This window comes from Kryptolebias marmoratus, linkage group LG13 (assembly GCF_001649575.2).
Source record: "Kryptolebias marmoratus isolate JLee-2015 linkage group LG13, ASM164957v2, whole genome shotgun sequence".
Lineage (NCBI taxonomy): Eukaryota > Metazoa > Chordata > Actinopteri > Cyprinodontiformes > Rivulidae > Kryptolebias > Kryptolebias marmoratus.
Window position 1 is genome coordinate 1,309,095 of NC_051442.1, and position 15,231 is coordinate 1,324,325.

Below are 15,231 nucleotides of genomic sequence, written 5' to 3' on the forward strand. Positions count from 1 at the left end.
GAGGAGAGCTGCAGACCAGGGACAATCCAGAAATGCTCATGAATGTCAGTTTAGAAGCTATCAAAGTTCTCAAATAAAGCACCTTTTGAGAATGTCAATGTTTGTTGGGAATTATCTTACAAAACTAGGAAGTATTTGTGGTTTATATATTAAAGGATATGGTTTTTTATTGATTTTAGTTTTTAAAAATTGCAACTTTTAGGAAAATGCTCCGTGAAATCAGGCATTTTAGCCGCAACGATCACAAAAAATGCCCGCAAAATCCTGGAGGGACTGATTTATTCTTCTGCTAGCATTGCATTTTGAAATCCCTGGTCTTGATTGAGGTATGTTAGTTGAGTTTTCTTGTCTTCAAGTCAAACTAAGAGACTTCACGACTGATGATCGTTGCTTGAAAGCGATGCATAGATGGCGAAACATGATCGCATTTTATTACAGAACTGGAGAAAGCTATGAATTATAAATGAGTTGGAAGTTAATATAATATCTGCTCCGTTTTAAAGAACATGCTCTACTTCTGCACAGTCTCACTCCAGGAAAAAGGAAACCATCACAGATAAAACTTGAAACTTTTTGAATTTTATTTCTTGGGGGCAAAAAAAAAAGTTCATTTTTTTTCCTCTGTCCTCGTTCCTGCAGACTCCTTCATTTTTGTTTTTATTAAGCCGTCCTGTAACGCCTTTATCCTTGTACATCCCATATTTTTTCGGTTTTGTTGCCATTTCTTTTTTCACTTCATGCCTGAAAAGACTCCTGGAAGAAAGAGACAGAACTTATTAGAAATTTCCACCGTTTCAATTTCCACGAGCAGACTGTGAGATGAATTACCTGCATATATTCGGCACTCTGGTGCCACATTGCTGCTCTTCACTGTATTTTTTTAAAGCTCTATCATTTCTGTTTTGCATTAAGATTTAGAGTCATTTGGTGGGAAGAAGTTTCAAAGCGGCAGCGTGCATGAAAATGAGCACAGAGAAGAGATTTCTTCTTATTTGGTGGTAGAACGGCAATCCCTTGTCGTTTTTCTTAATTCCCTCCCCCCAAATTGCCTTTTCTGCTTTCCTCTTTTCCCGTACAACCACTTAATCTGTTTTTCCATCAGCGTACCTCTGTCCTCGCTTTAATTTTTGTCAGTAAATCCACTTACGGCAGCCTATCAGTTCAGCAGACACCCCTGTATAAACGAGTACAGAGGTCAGAAAAACAGACAAACGAACAAGTAAAACACAATAAGAAGCGATTTAATGATGGGGAAATGCAAATATGAAGCTCAAATAAGGAATATATCCGCTCTGATGCATATTTGGATGAAACTGAGAAAGTGGCGACTGTTCGTCTCCTCTTCTAATCGGCTTGGAGAAACGGGACGAAGATGGTTTGCTTCAAGGACAACAGGGTGTCTGCAGGAACCTGCCACCCCCGCAGGTTCTGGCATTAATCCTGACTGTGAACCCGGAGCTCGCAGGTTCACCCTCCTGCCAACCCAGATTCCCAGGAGCTCGCACACGTCTGGGCGAGGCAGCCAGTTGTGTTGGCAGCGAGGGATGTAATGCTGTTAGAACGGCCTCCTAACTTTCTCAGTCATCTCCAAACGACTTTGAAAGGACTTTGAGCCACGGTGGAGGAGGAGGAGATGTCCTGGATGGCGGTGATGGGGGACGTTCACGTGTTTTTGCAAATCATCGGGGTCCGATAATTGGCGTGCGTTTGGTTTCACCGGTGGCCTAGATTAGTTTTGAAAGCCGTGCACACGACTTTTCAAGAATTAGCTGCTCAAACTCAGAATTTACCTGTTTTTTTTGTAAATTTCTCACAATTGAGTCACCGACCAGTAACCATCCGTCCACCAGAGATCCTACAGTTAGCTGAGGCTTCATTTTCCAAATAAATAAATAAAAAACAGGTTTTACTTTGAAAACACTGTTCTGACAGGAAGAGAAGTAAAACTAAAAGCTCATTAAAAACATCAAATAAGAACTCTTTACACCACTTCTATAAATAAGCTGTAGTTTATGAACCCAGATGTTGATGCTGTGCTGGTGAAATATAAAGTTTTAGGAACAAAAAAGAAGCGAAAACAACAAAAACCTGCTTCCTCATCACCACCATGAAGCTCCTCGGCAGCATTCAGGTCACCATCTGTGCACGAAACCATAAAAACGAGCAGAAAGTTGTGTTTCTGCAGGGAAACGATGAGGAAGATTCATAAACAGATACACATTCTGATGGTTTAAACTAAAAGATTCTCAGGTTAATTAAAAATCAGATTAAAGATAAATGTTTTAAAAAGAAAACCATTTGAAGTTGGTTTTAAATTTGTACTTTGAATTCACAGAGACAGTTTTTATTTTTAGGTTTCTCATCATTTTTTAACCAGAATAGCTGATTCTGTTAAAAAACAGGAAATGTCTTCCAAAATGGCCACCTGCCAGCTTCAATTTACATGATAGTTTCCCAAACCAGAATCTAAAGTTGGCTACGAGTCGTAAACGGAGCGAGTTTCTCTTTCAGGACATTTAAACATCCTGAAGGATCAGAAACCCACAAACAGGTTTTATTTTGAAAGAAAAATGCTGCCTGCATGTCTGACCTCCTGGATATTTAAAAACTTAGATTTTCTGCTGTTTGGACCACCTTTCTTCATACAAACTGAGTTTTTTTGTTGTTGAATTCATGTGGACGCAAGAGACAATTATTTAGCAGATCAACAACAACAATCGAGCCGTTTTTAAACATTTTCTTCCTCCATCTTTCAGTTCATCTTCGTCTCTGAGCTGAATTTATTTCAGAGGAAACTTGAAACACTATCAGAGGGGAAAACAAATATATTTGGTAAAATGTTTCAGCTGAATTCATCCTCTTCTTTGTCTAGTTTGTGTTGTCATTAATGTGGATTTTCTCGCCACCTAGTGGTCCATCGTGGGTACTTCAGCTTTGTTTGGCTTGTGTGGATATTTATGATTTTAAATTTAGAGAATATAAATGAGTTCAAACAGAAATTGTCCTCATTCAGAGTCGAGTAGACGGGGCCTCAGCGAAGAGTCCACAGCCTCCAGGTTTTGGGTTGTTCTGCTTTTACAGGTCGTTTCTCTGGTTTACTCATTCAGGAAAAGGAAAAGATGAATGATTTAATAAGCAGCCGGGGGGGTGAGAGTCATCAGGATGACTGGATCCATCCGTCACATTTACTCCACAAACCCTGAGCTGGACTCAATGTTCTGGTTCTGTTTGGGCTGCTGTCGGTTCTCAGACCGACTGGACCTTTTTTATTTCTTTAGATTTTGGCTTTTTGAGATCAACATAAAGATCTTTTATTTCTGAGCTTGGTTTAATATTTGACTTCCACTGAATCTGAGCTCCGGTTTGGTTTTTAATAAATTAACTCATTTATCCTCTAACCTTCAGTGTTTAAGTTTAAATGAAGGACTTTTTCCTCTTTTTCTGTAGAAAGATTCTGAATAATAACGTCTTAACGTTATAAACGGTTTGAACCTCAGCCTGGAGAAAGACTGACGAGCTAATGGCTAGTCTGAGCTGGGCTTGGCTTTCCATATCTTCTCAGAACTCCTCTGTAATTCTAAGCTATCACCGTTTTTTGTGTTAGCTACGGCAGCCATCTTTAATTGGGCTGAATCTGAATGTTAATCAGTTGTAGAGTTTCATTAAAATATGTGCAGTTTTTAAATCTTCACAGTGACGTCTGTAACGGTCGAAGCCTAAATCTGAGAAACCGATGAAGTTCTTTTTGCAGTTGCTAAGGTCGCCTAGCTGTGGCGGCCATCTTGAATGCATGATAACTCCAGATTCGAGTTGTGGGTCTTTACCAGTGAGTCCTGAAAGGGTTTCATTTGAGTTTGTCATTAGTTCATGGGACACACACAGACACACAAGCAAAAACCTCATGGCTCCACCTTCACCTTCAGACGAATGTTTTGTGCACAAACTGGTGATTTTAGTTGATTTAGTTTGTGTTTCTGATCAATACTTTAATACTGAAGATGGTCTTTGTCTCTGTGAGCTTCAGTAACTCATAAAAAACAGACTTTTTGTAATTTGATGGATCCTGATGAAGGAAACTGGAGCACAGTGATTAAAGTCATGAAGCTTATTTTAGGTTTGAATCGAAATGAGAATCTTTTAAACGTTTCAGTGAGAAAAGCTCCACTGAGCAGAATCAGGAGAATGTTATAAATAAATAAATAAAGATGGTAACACGCTCAGATGTGTGTGTGTGTGTGTGTGTGTGTGTGTCTCCGCTCGGCGGAGGACGCCACGGCTCCGGCGAACACAGCCGTTCGTTGAGGGAAAGGTCAGGGGATCCGGTTGGTATTCTGCGGCTGTGCACGGTTTTGGCAGCACACTTGGCGGCGCGGCGGCACTCGAGCTGAAATGATGTTGCTTCCTGCGGCCAGGAGGCTGCGGCGCCAGAGCCACGTGGCGTACGCAGGACGCCATAAATCCTGCAGAGTAAATAAAGAGCCGCTCTCCTGATTCCTGCTCCTGGTTTCTGTCCACCGAGCCAAGAGGCGGGCGACGATGACAAACTGAATTCAAGATGGCTGCCACAGCCAACTGACCTTAGAAAGCACACAAATGGCTGCAACTGTCAACTTCACAGACTCTGACTTCACAAAAACACCAGGTTTTAGGTCAAACGGAGCATATTTACTGAGAGCTGCTCATTGTTCAAGGTTACACTTCAAACCAATTCAAAATGGCTGCCACCGCTAATCGACCTCGGCACAAAAACTGCTTTAACTCAGTCGATTTTACAGATGTGGAGCTGAGAGTTATCCAGAACGAAGCGGCTGCAGCTCCGTTTCTCATCAGATCTTTAAGTTAAAACTCTGCGTATCGCCCGCGACCGTCGAACTGATTTGTGCTGAATCCATTTTCAGTTCGTCGCTCGTTATTAAAGAAATGAAAGCTGAGATGCTGAACAGGAAGTCAGAACGGAGGGTTCTCCTTCCACAGATGTTTTGAACACAGAAATCAGCGTTTCCTGATTACAGGCTTACACCTCCCCTGCCGAGTCGGTGCAGCGTTCAGGCGCAGCAGGTTTCCTCGCCGCCGAAAAAGAATTACCTGAGTGCAGACAATACTCGGCTGCGTCGCGCCGCCACATGCAGAATGATACAAACTGTGCTCCTGCACTCGCAGCACCAAATGCCAAGATTATTAAACTGCAAAACACCTGTTTTTACCCTCAATCTGACAAAATGTGACAGCGCATTACAATCCTCTGGGTTTATGGAAAAATATTCAGGGAATTTGAGCAAACTGTACTCAGACTGAGTGACAACAAAGATGGCAGCCTGAGCAGCTCAAACACCCAAAATAGAACTGAAACGTGGAAAAGCTTCGTGCATCTGGCTGAAGGTCGTCTTCAGAGGAAACGCAAAGGAAAAATGTCCCGGTTTTTGGTTTTTACGGTTGATGAAGACGAGCCGTTTGTTGTCGGCGTTCTGCAAATAAAAACCGGAGCAGATTTAACTTTAAGCCTTTTTTTGTTTCCTTCTGTTTGCCCAGCCTGCCGCTCGTATCTCCAAGGACCACGGCGGCCATCAGCGATGACGTCACCGAGGCGATGACTTTGGTTGGGACGAACTAAGAGCCCAAAGGTAAGCGAGCGGATTGATGAAATTATTCGTGTTTTAACCGAAATCAGTCGAAAAAAACCTTCAGAGAACTGGAACGGTGGTTAACTTTGAGTTTTTCTCCCATCGGTGCTGAAATAATTTGGATTTTTTTTTTCTCACTAGTAAATATTAGGGTAAATATTTGGTTTAAAGGATTGTGTTCAGTTTAAAACCTGATTTTTGCTTCTTGTTTTTATAAAATGTATAAAATGTTCGTGTTCCTGTACGTTTCACTCCTATCAGAGCTGAACGTTTAATTTTACCTCTGAAATCTTTGGAGCACAGGCCCGAATAAATCAATATCTCCTGAACACAAAACTGAGTCCAATATTAGAATCAAAGGGTGTAAAAAAGAAAAGCATAGCCATACACATTTAAATGAGCTCGTTTAAAACGTGTTGTTCCTAAAGAACATGCATTCACGACCTCATTACCTCGTGCATGAGAAACAATAATTATGTTGTCGATTGTTATATTTCTGTGTTATGAAGGCGGCAGCAAGGAGCTGCTTTAAAATGGAAATGTTACTCATCACTGACTCGTAACCTTAATGGCCGGCTTTCCATTATTTGTGTCGCGCCCGTTAATGCAGCTGAAAGCCGGTCTCCGCTCAGAGCTAGGAACGGACAGCATGAAATCAGGACTTGCCACGTGGTTCTTCCCTATGATTCATATGATGGAGATGAAGCAAAGCAGGTTTTCTGTCGTGAATTGCTGCCTTATCGTGGTGGAGTTTGTGCCTGAATGATCCAGGGAGTTATCACCCAGCAGGGTCTCCCACGGCAGGTTGGTTCTGAAATACCTGTATGGATTAAAGACAGCAAGGAACTGGATGTCCCTATCCCAGAAGTGGGTTACTGGGATGAGGCCTGGAGTCAGGCCCGGGGGAGGGGCTTGTTGGTGATTGGTCCTGTTGGGTAGGAGGGGCCATACTGATCAGGTGGAGATGGGGGGTCTTCGTGCTGTGACCCTCACTAATGCCCCTTTTACACCGGCTCTAAAGGTCCCGGCTCCTCTCTACTCGGCTTGCTTTGTGTGCGTTTCCACCGGCATTTTTTTGAGGCCGGCCCTGCTTCTTTGGTCCCTGCTTTGTGGGCGGCGCAGGCTTAGCTCCTGTTCACTCATTGGTCGTGGGTGTGGCCAGATGAAGCATAAAGAGCGAAGGTAGGAATATAAGCAACAGCGTTAGCTTACCCTGCAACGTTTCTGCCGTCTGTCCCCCAGCTGAAGGCCTGTAAAGCCTGAAATCTCCGGCAGATAACAGCTGTCCTACTCCGCGCAACAATGGCGGCATCCAGAGCATTTCTTCCACTGCGCCTCTCTTCCTGAAGTCTCAGGAGAATCCCCATAAGTTTAAAAAACAGCAACAACACAGGGACAATGTTGTCCATAGCGCTTCCGTTGTTTACACAACTGGTGCCAAGTTTTCGTAGCTGAACTTGTGCGTGAGGTAATGACTAGATCTAGTCAGGCTCCAGGTTGGGTTCTGGATCCAGTCTCCTTGAGAGGATCTGGACCTTATTCCACTCTGGTGCGGGGCAACTTATAGCCCCCCAGCTTGGTGCGTTGGAGATGAGAGGACATCTTCCCTGCACCTTCAGGTGGAGGAGACGGGCTCTGACTTTGTGCCAAACTGAGGTTCAGAGTGTCCAGCCTTCTTGGAGGTTCTGGAAGGCGCTCCAGCTGGGGACTCCATCTTTCTGCTGAGGGCTTCAACCTTCCTGGAGGAGGTGGAGGAGGCGGCTGTTTGGGCCTCCTGCTGAAGCTGCTGCCCGACTCTGGAACCAGCAGCAGATGATGGATGGAAGGTTTTCTCTTTGACCTGCTTTTAACACCGTTTTACTGTAAAGAGTAATGGGGCACAGCATTTCAGCTTTTATTATCTTTATACCCAAATCTTTGGTTTTCATTAGAAAGCACAACAACAAAAAGTTTTTCAGACACCATTTATAAAATGTACTTTAAATTCAGAGGAAGTAGTATTCAGTTTTCCAACCTTTACTTCCTGTTTTAACAGTAAATGTTATTTTAATGATCTAAAACCCTAAAAGTATTAATTTTTTAAATTGTATTAGTCTAAAAACATCAAGTAGCAGTTCATAAGAAGGAGCAGAGTTCAGGGATTTTTGGTGTTAAACTAAGCTGGGTCTATTAACCATAAATATTCCACCATTTAAAGCCTTTTAGATTAATGTAATGTCATTCTATTTGCTTCGGTTCTGAACACGGAGGCATAAATGCCTCTCCTGTTTGTTTTCGTCAGGGGTTCAAACCAGCAACTGTTTGGTCCGATTCAGGTCTTAAAAATGATCCAAGAAGTATTTAAAGTCGGCCATTTCATTTTGTCTGAGCCGTTCTGCTGCTGGAACAACAAACACGTTCTGGATCAATGAAGACCTGAGGACTCAGAAACAAACGATGCTCTTGCCTTTGAAAACATCAAAGTCAAACCGTTTCTGCCTTCAACCGAAGTCAAACGTCTCCACAGAAGACGACTTTCTGTCCGTCTTCTAAAGCTGTCCTCTTTCCTCGGTGAATCAGAGAAATCCACAGAATGCTAAGCTGGGAGGGACGGCGCCGTGTTAGCGGGCTGATGAAGACAAATTATGTTTCTGCACATATTTTCCTCCATACGTGTGAAGAGGCTGATAATGTCCCGACGCCGAGCGCCCGGCCCTCCGCTAACACAATTAGGAGCAAAGAAAAAAAAAAAAAATGAGTTCAGTTTAAACAAAACCTGATTACAAAAATAGTTTCTCATCACTTTTTTTTACCAACATTGTCTGTTTTTATTATTGTCACACATCTGAGTAATTTCCTTCACTTCAGTGCAGATCAGGAATTTTCACCTCAGCTGAAATTTCAGCACACATCTCACTAAAACTCATCTTTCAGAACCAATTTAACGGCTTATCTCTGATGCAGCTGTCCTAAAGGTAACAAATAAGACTAAAGTGCAGGTTACAAGTTTCAGACTCCCGGCCTCGAGGTGCTGCTGTCCTGGACGTTTTAGGTGTTTCTGCTGATTCAAACGGTTTAATTACCTCCAGGCCCGGTCCAGTCCTCGCCCTGCACCCTGCGCCCCTCCATGAAGGGTTTGTGTGCAACAGGTTACAAGCAGACATTAGAGAACTGGGTCAGTACAGGTTACATCATCGACCTGCACCTCTGGGCCGTAACTGTGACGTCCAACATGGCTGACCAGTCCCTGTTTTGGTATTTTAAGAAGCTGCCAGTATGATTTTAAAAGTACAGTTTAGGTATTTTTGCTTTCCAAAGTCATTGCACGAGATATTTTGCTGTTTTGATAGTATTCACACCTGTACAGCAGAGAGAAACAAGAATTATTTCAAGACTTTACATTTAAAGACGCAGCTCGCTCTGTCACCGCCGCCATGTTTCTGCCGTTTAATTCAAAACCCTTTCATTGTCAATAAAGATAATAAATCAAAACGTCACATGCAGCAATGAATTGTGGGTAAATATTTCTCTGTAGTTTGCCTGGATGCAGGCTCAGCAGGAAGGGTGGATGTAGTACACAAAGGGGGCGGGGCTAAAGACACACTACACACTAAAACCCTTCAGCGTGAACGCACATCTGTGGGACACGAGGGTGGAAGTGTGAGGATTGGGACCGGGCCCAAATTCTCCAGCAGGAACATCTCCAGCAGGAGTTTGACCTCCGATGTAGAGGGCATAACAGAACGAAGATGGTCGTGCCGCGCGCCGCGGCTGACGGGGCGTTGTGTCCAATTCCAGAAGCGAACCCAGCGGATTTCGAAGGCTTCAGGTGTTTTTTGCAGTTTGATCAGATTCTGGCTTCAGTTTGTTGCAGAGGACCGTTTCACACAACCAGGGCCGATCTTGGATAACAGTTCAAGAATTAAATCTTTGAATCTGTTTTTAAAAAGTCAAACTTATCTGGAAATTGCCAAAGATCTGAGTTGGTTCTGTTTAATTAGCTGTGGATCAGAAGTCGGGGACATCTGTTTGATTCCCTTAATTACAAGTTTGCTGCAAATAACAACAAATATGACAAATATCATTTTACACACATAATTTGAATCGTAGTAAAGAACCCGACGGTTTGATGTAATTAAGTGATAAACGGCAACAACTTGGGTGTGATTTTCTTTATATAACTGCACATTTTTAGTCATTTAGTCTTCAAACAATCACGTCTTTTGTAAGATCTGTTTTGTCTGAATAATCCCGTGTTCAGAAGCACCTTTTTTATTTAGTTTGTTGGGCTGGAAGGCCACAGATGGTGTTTCTTACAGTAAAATGGTTCCTTTGACAGTAATCGGAGCTCGGAGGTTAACTCTTTTTCTGCTCCTGAATGCCAGCAGCACGAACTGAAGTTTTTCTGTCTTTTTCCAGCTCACTAATTACATTTGGGTTTGAGCAGCTTCATTAATTTTGTAGCAACAAAGCGTTTCTGACCCACTTCCTGACAGGATTTATAATAAATGCAAACCGCTTTCACAGAAACGGGCAACTGCCACTCGGTGCGTTTATAGAAGTGTAGAAAAGATGTTTGAACAAAGAGCCGCTCTTTGCTTTTACTGCTGCCCAGAATAAAAACAAGGATAAAGAAGTATTTCAGATATTTATTGATGAAGTCAGGTGTGAACATCAGATTGGACCTGATGCTTTATTCTGTAACACAAACACGTTTAAACTTTATTTAAAGACATCATTTTTTAATCAGTTTGACTTTATTCATGTGGAGTCTTTATTTATTTTTATTTTAAAGGTAATCTACTGGATGAAAGCTTATTTTTCACATTTATAAAAGTTGTCCCAAATGAGTATTTTAATGTTTTTATTTGGGAAGAAGCTAAAATCTGATTTCAGAGAAATGAAATGGATTTTAAAAACTTTGAATTTTTCCTGTTTTTTTAGGAAAAAAGAGCTTCGAAATCAAACTATTCAGACTTAAATTTGTTTAAATATACAAATATAATCATTCTAGTATTTAAAACAACAAAAAATAAACAAACTTGATGATAAAATCCAACTTTTCTGTCTTTTTGCTGCTGGCACATGATCAGATGTAAATGTTTAACATAAAAACGATTGAAAACGGTTGCGATTTGCAAAGAAGAGTGTAAAGTTAGCTGAAACTAAAGCAAATCAAGAAGCGGGAAGCGTGCAGAGTGTCTCTGAGCGGGTAAAGGTCGAAGTTAAACATCTAAAATCAGCCGTACTGTTGTAGATTAGCTGCTGTGTTTGGGATCATTGTCCTGTTTGTCACATCTGACTCCAGAATCAGCCCAAACCATCAGCCCTCCACCACTGTGCTGACAGCTGCAGTGCATTCTGGGTAAACATCTCTGCTGTAGCCTTGTTCCTTCAGGTTGAGCTGCCATGTTGGTCGTTTTTCTGCTGCTGCTTTAATTTAAACGGACGCCGTGATGTTGGACTCTCATGTTCTGATACATAAAACCTTCCACCTGAAATGGTTAACTTTTTTCTCCCTGCGACTGTACGAAGCTCCCATTAGGGTTTGATTTATATTCCAGTCCCAGCGAGGAAACAAAACCGAGTAAACACACACAGCTGTTATTCAAATGATTGTTGGTTTGAGTTATGGCTGCTTTTCTTCTCCAACAGTGGACTTTTTGAATAGAGTCCTGACAGAGATGGAGCGCAGGAATAATTGTTTCATTGCTCTGTTAGAAGCGGGCCCATCCATCAGCCTGCCACTTGTCCTGCGGAGAATGTGTTTAGTGCAGGGATGAAGAGCTGATCTGATGAGGAGGAGGAACGCAGTCTGAGGCTGCAGGTGCATAAATATTTCTTTCCATTGTCGGCAAAGACAATGAGGCTAGATTAAAACCGAGCTTCCTTTGTTTCAGAGCTTACCTGGGAGGTTGATTTAAACAGCGCTCAGTCTGACTTTAAATGTTTTTTTACTCGTCTTTGTTTGTGTGTGTGTGTGTGTGTGTGTATAACCTTGCTTTAAAAAACAAAGAAATGAAACCATGCTGGCTCTGATGTCACCCAGATGATTCACGAGGTCCGAGTCTGATGTTGGGGATTCAAGACGTTCTGATGGGAAACGAGCTACAGGAACAAAAACACCCGTTGGCCAGAAGAGCGCAGTCCTAGGAACGGCTAAGATACCGAACAGAACCCTGAAGAACCCGGGCCTCTGGTAGAGGACCTGAACTGGAAGTGAAAGAGGAACAAATGGGGTCGAGTTGGGTTTTTTGCTTTTTATCCACCCAGAGCATCATCATCATCAGGATCTAAGATGTGAACACAGCAGGCTCCGAGAACAAACAGCAGCATCCAGCAGGCCGGCAGACGTTGAAGACCGAGTCTCTGGTATGAAGAGTTGGACGACACCAGGACCTGATTGATCCAAACCTCCTGGCTGAAGAAACTGACCGCACTCCACAAACGCCTCACAGGACAAAGGAACCAGCTGCTGATGGAAGAGACCCACCCTGAGACCGGACAGTACTGATCATGAAAGACCCCCCCAGAAAGGAGCAATCCTATTCAATGGCAACCAGGATGAAGCAACAACCAAGTACCTACAGAGAGTCAGGCAGGTCCTGAAGAGCCAGCTGAACGGGAAGAACAAAGTCCAAGCCAGTGCCAGTCATCAGAGACCCTGCTGGGATGATAATCTGTCCAAAGGAGGAGATGGAAGCCCGTGAAAGCTCCCCAAGTCCAGCTCCCTGAGACTGAACACTGAGAGAAAGGAAGGAGGATCAGAACCACAAGATCCTGGAGTCCATCAGGAAGAAAGCCCCCAGTGAGAGAACCACGAGTCCTACAGAAAGGAGACAAGGATGTCTCCGTTTTGATGTGTAATTTGTAGACAGACCGTAAAAAAAACACGTGAGAAGTAAGAGGTTTTAGCTGAGTATTGGTTGATTTGGTCACTCTTTTTTAGGTATTTTATTGAGAATCAACGGCACACATCCCATAGCCGAGCCGCTCGTGTTGTTATACACTGTGTGGGTTCAGCCTTCCGTTCGGACCACATTAAAGCTGACGGAAGAATAAAAACCAAGTCCAGAGACTCGTTTAGATCGGTTTCTGAGGACGGGCCCCAATAAATACAAAGGTAAACAACTTTGAGTAACAGAAACCTTTTCTGACCAGAATACTGATGGTTTTATAACGTTAGGAGTTAAAATATGGTCTAATTCAGAGAGAATGAAGATGAGGAGGGTTCATATGAAGCATCAGAGCGCCTGAGACCTTCGGCGTCCTCATCCTGTCAACAAACTCTGAGATCTACAGGAAGGAGGAAACTGCTAAATTAGAAACAAACCGTGTCTGAGAATTTAATGCCTGATCGGAATGATGATGATGTTGATGGCGTTCATCCCGGCGACGCATTTATAAACACGGTTCCACTTTGTTCCGAGCAACAAGAGGCCGGAGAGACTGAAACTCGTGTCAGAGAAGCAGACGGTGGTGAGTTTGTTCAGACCGGTTTAATTTGGATGATTAATGCTTACCATCACTAATGAACGTGTAAATAACATCTCTGGGCTGAGACGTGCTTAAAAGTTCTGCACAGATAAATCTGACTGACGGCAGGGGACGGTGCAGATTACACGGAGCTGTCGGATTAACTCGTTAACCTTCCTGTGGGTGAAATTAGAAGAAGGAAACGCCAACATTGAATATAAAAACTGTTTCAATTTCAGCTCCTCAAGTTTGATTTCCAGTGAAGCAAACGAGGGTCAGTGTTAGGGTTTACTCTGGTTGTTTTCCAGATGTATTTATATGTAATTCTGAAACGCAGGTACGCATTCAACGTAAACAAAGCCCTCAGATTAATCCAGTAACAACCAGCCTGAGTCAGGTGGTCTTTAAAGCCAAACGAGCGTCGGATCTGAGATGTTTCTGTGGAAATAAGAGCGAAGCTGCTGCTGAAGAAGCAAAGATCCGGAGTGAATATCTGGGATCAGCAGGTTGGTAAAGATGGAGTCCGACTTTCTGACAAACTTCATGCCAGGAGTTATGGTTTTGTTGCCACAGAGTGAATGCATGTCGCCCGCCGTCCTCCAGGCCCGAGTTTTAGACTAAAATCATCTGAGAAACGAAATGATGATCCTGTCAGTCGAACCTTGGATTATAGCCTTTCTTAGGTCCGTTAGCTGTGGCAGCCATCTTGAATTGGACTGGCTCCAGAAGTTAATCTGTCGTAGATGAGATAACGTGAGATATTTTGCTAACAGACGAGACTAAAACCCTTTAAAGCAGCTTTAATTCTGAGTCTCAAACAGTTTCCTGACGTTTAGCAGCTGGAGATCAGTGATGAATGTGCCGTTAATAATAATTATAAAACTACTACTTTTATTTCTACACATGGATAAGAGAACAAGTCGACATCGGCTTAGATTCAACAAAAAACTACAAAGTGTCCTTAAGAAAGTGCAGAAAGAATCAAAGCAACAGTTGTGATTAATTGATAATACAAAGGAGGTAATATTTCCTTATTAAAGAGTTGGAGCCTTTGTCACCTCGTTCCCTTCGAGTCCTCGGAGGAAATGAATATTCATGGAGATTTAATCGCAGAATATTAGGATCTAACGAACGTTCTTGTTAACGCCGTCGTTGTTGTAAAACACAGAGTTTTCAGCTGCAGGAGCCAGATTTTCCTTTCCCGTCTCAAATTAAAGCCGTCTTCACTCGATGAGCTCTTCATTACAGACAATTACAACTCCGGCTCCTTCATGCCTTCACCTAATTGGCTAATTACGTGGAAACCACTGAAATCTGAAAATAAAAATAACAAATTTAAATATTAGATGCCTCACCTTAGACTGGAGGCCGAACGGATCATCCAAACATGAATAAAACACAAAACAAAGAGTTTAAATCTGCAGGAAGGTTCGTGTGACGAGTTCAACCAGAGATTAATGACTAACGAGCTGAAACTGAGCCATTCAAGCTGGGAGAAGCAGAACGAGCTGAAAGCTAAAAATATCAAAAGGCTAGCTCAGAGCCTCAAACAGAGCCAAAGAGAGGAATGTTTCTGAAGGAAATGAAGAGGTCTAAATGTAAAACACAAACACTAAAACGGCACAAAGTGTGCAGAAATAGTTAGATTATTAAAAAAACTGTGAAACATTGTCAGAATTCACAGAAACATTATTAATGCTTGTTGGAGAGGAAATGTCCGTTAATCAAACCTTTATTTTAGCTGCAGGGTTTAAACCCGGCATCAGATCGTTACCGATCAAAGGAAGGAAGTGATGAAGATTATTGTGTCTGAAGAAATAAGAGCCTGAAGGCGTGGAAGGAGTCTTGTTTTTTTAATTAAAGTAAAAATAATTTGATCAATGAAGCTCAAAACGTCTCCTATTGATTCCAAGGATCCTGAAGGTGATTCCTGTGACTTCCTGTGAAACTTAAAGACGTTCAGAGCCGGAGAGCAACTCGGCTTCCCGTCGGCGACCTTTTCTGTGTCTGAGGTCAACCGCTCATTATCAGTTACAATGAAGACCAAAACTTCATTAAAACAGAAGCATTTATTTAAAACAAGTGACTTGAATGTGTATATGACATGTATTTGTGTGTGTGTGTAAATCCATGGGGATCAGCCTCGTATGAAGCA

At 42.5% G+C, this 15,231-nt stretch overlaps 1 protein-coding gene across 1 annotated transcript in view; it reads left to right on the top strand.

Moving 5' to 3' along the window:
• Nucleotides 1-15,231, top strand: part of sgcd (sarcoglycan, delta (dystrophin-associated glycoprotein)) — a 202,888-nt gene that overhangs the window by 40,438 nt on the left and 147,219 nt on the right. The window contains exon 2 of the mRNA XM_017432744.3: nucleotides 5,530-5,621. The gene's annotated coding sequence lies outside the window, so the exon portion shown is untranslated. The remainder of the gene's footprint in view (nucleotides 1-5,529; nucleotides 5,622-15,231) is intronic.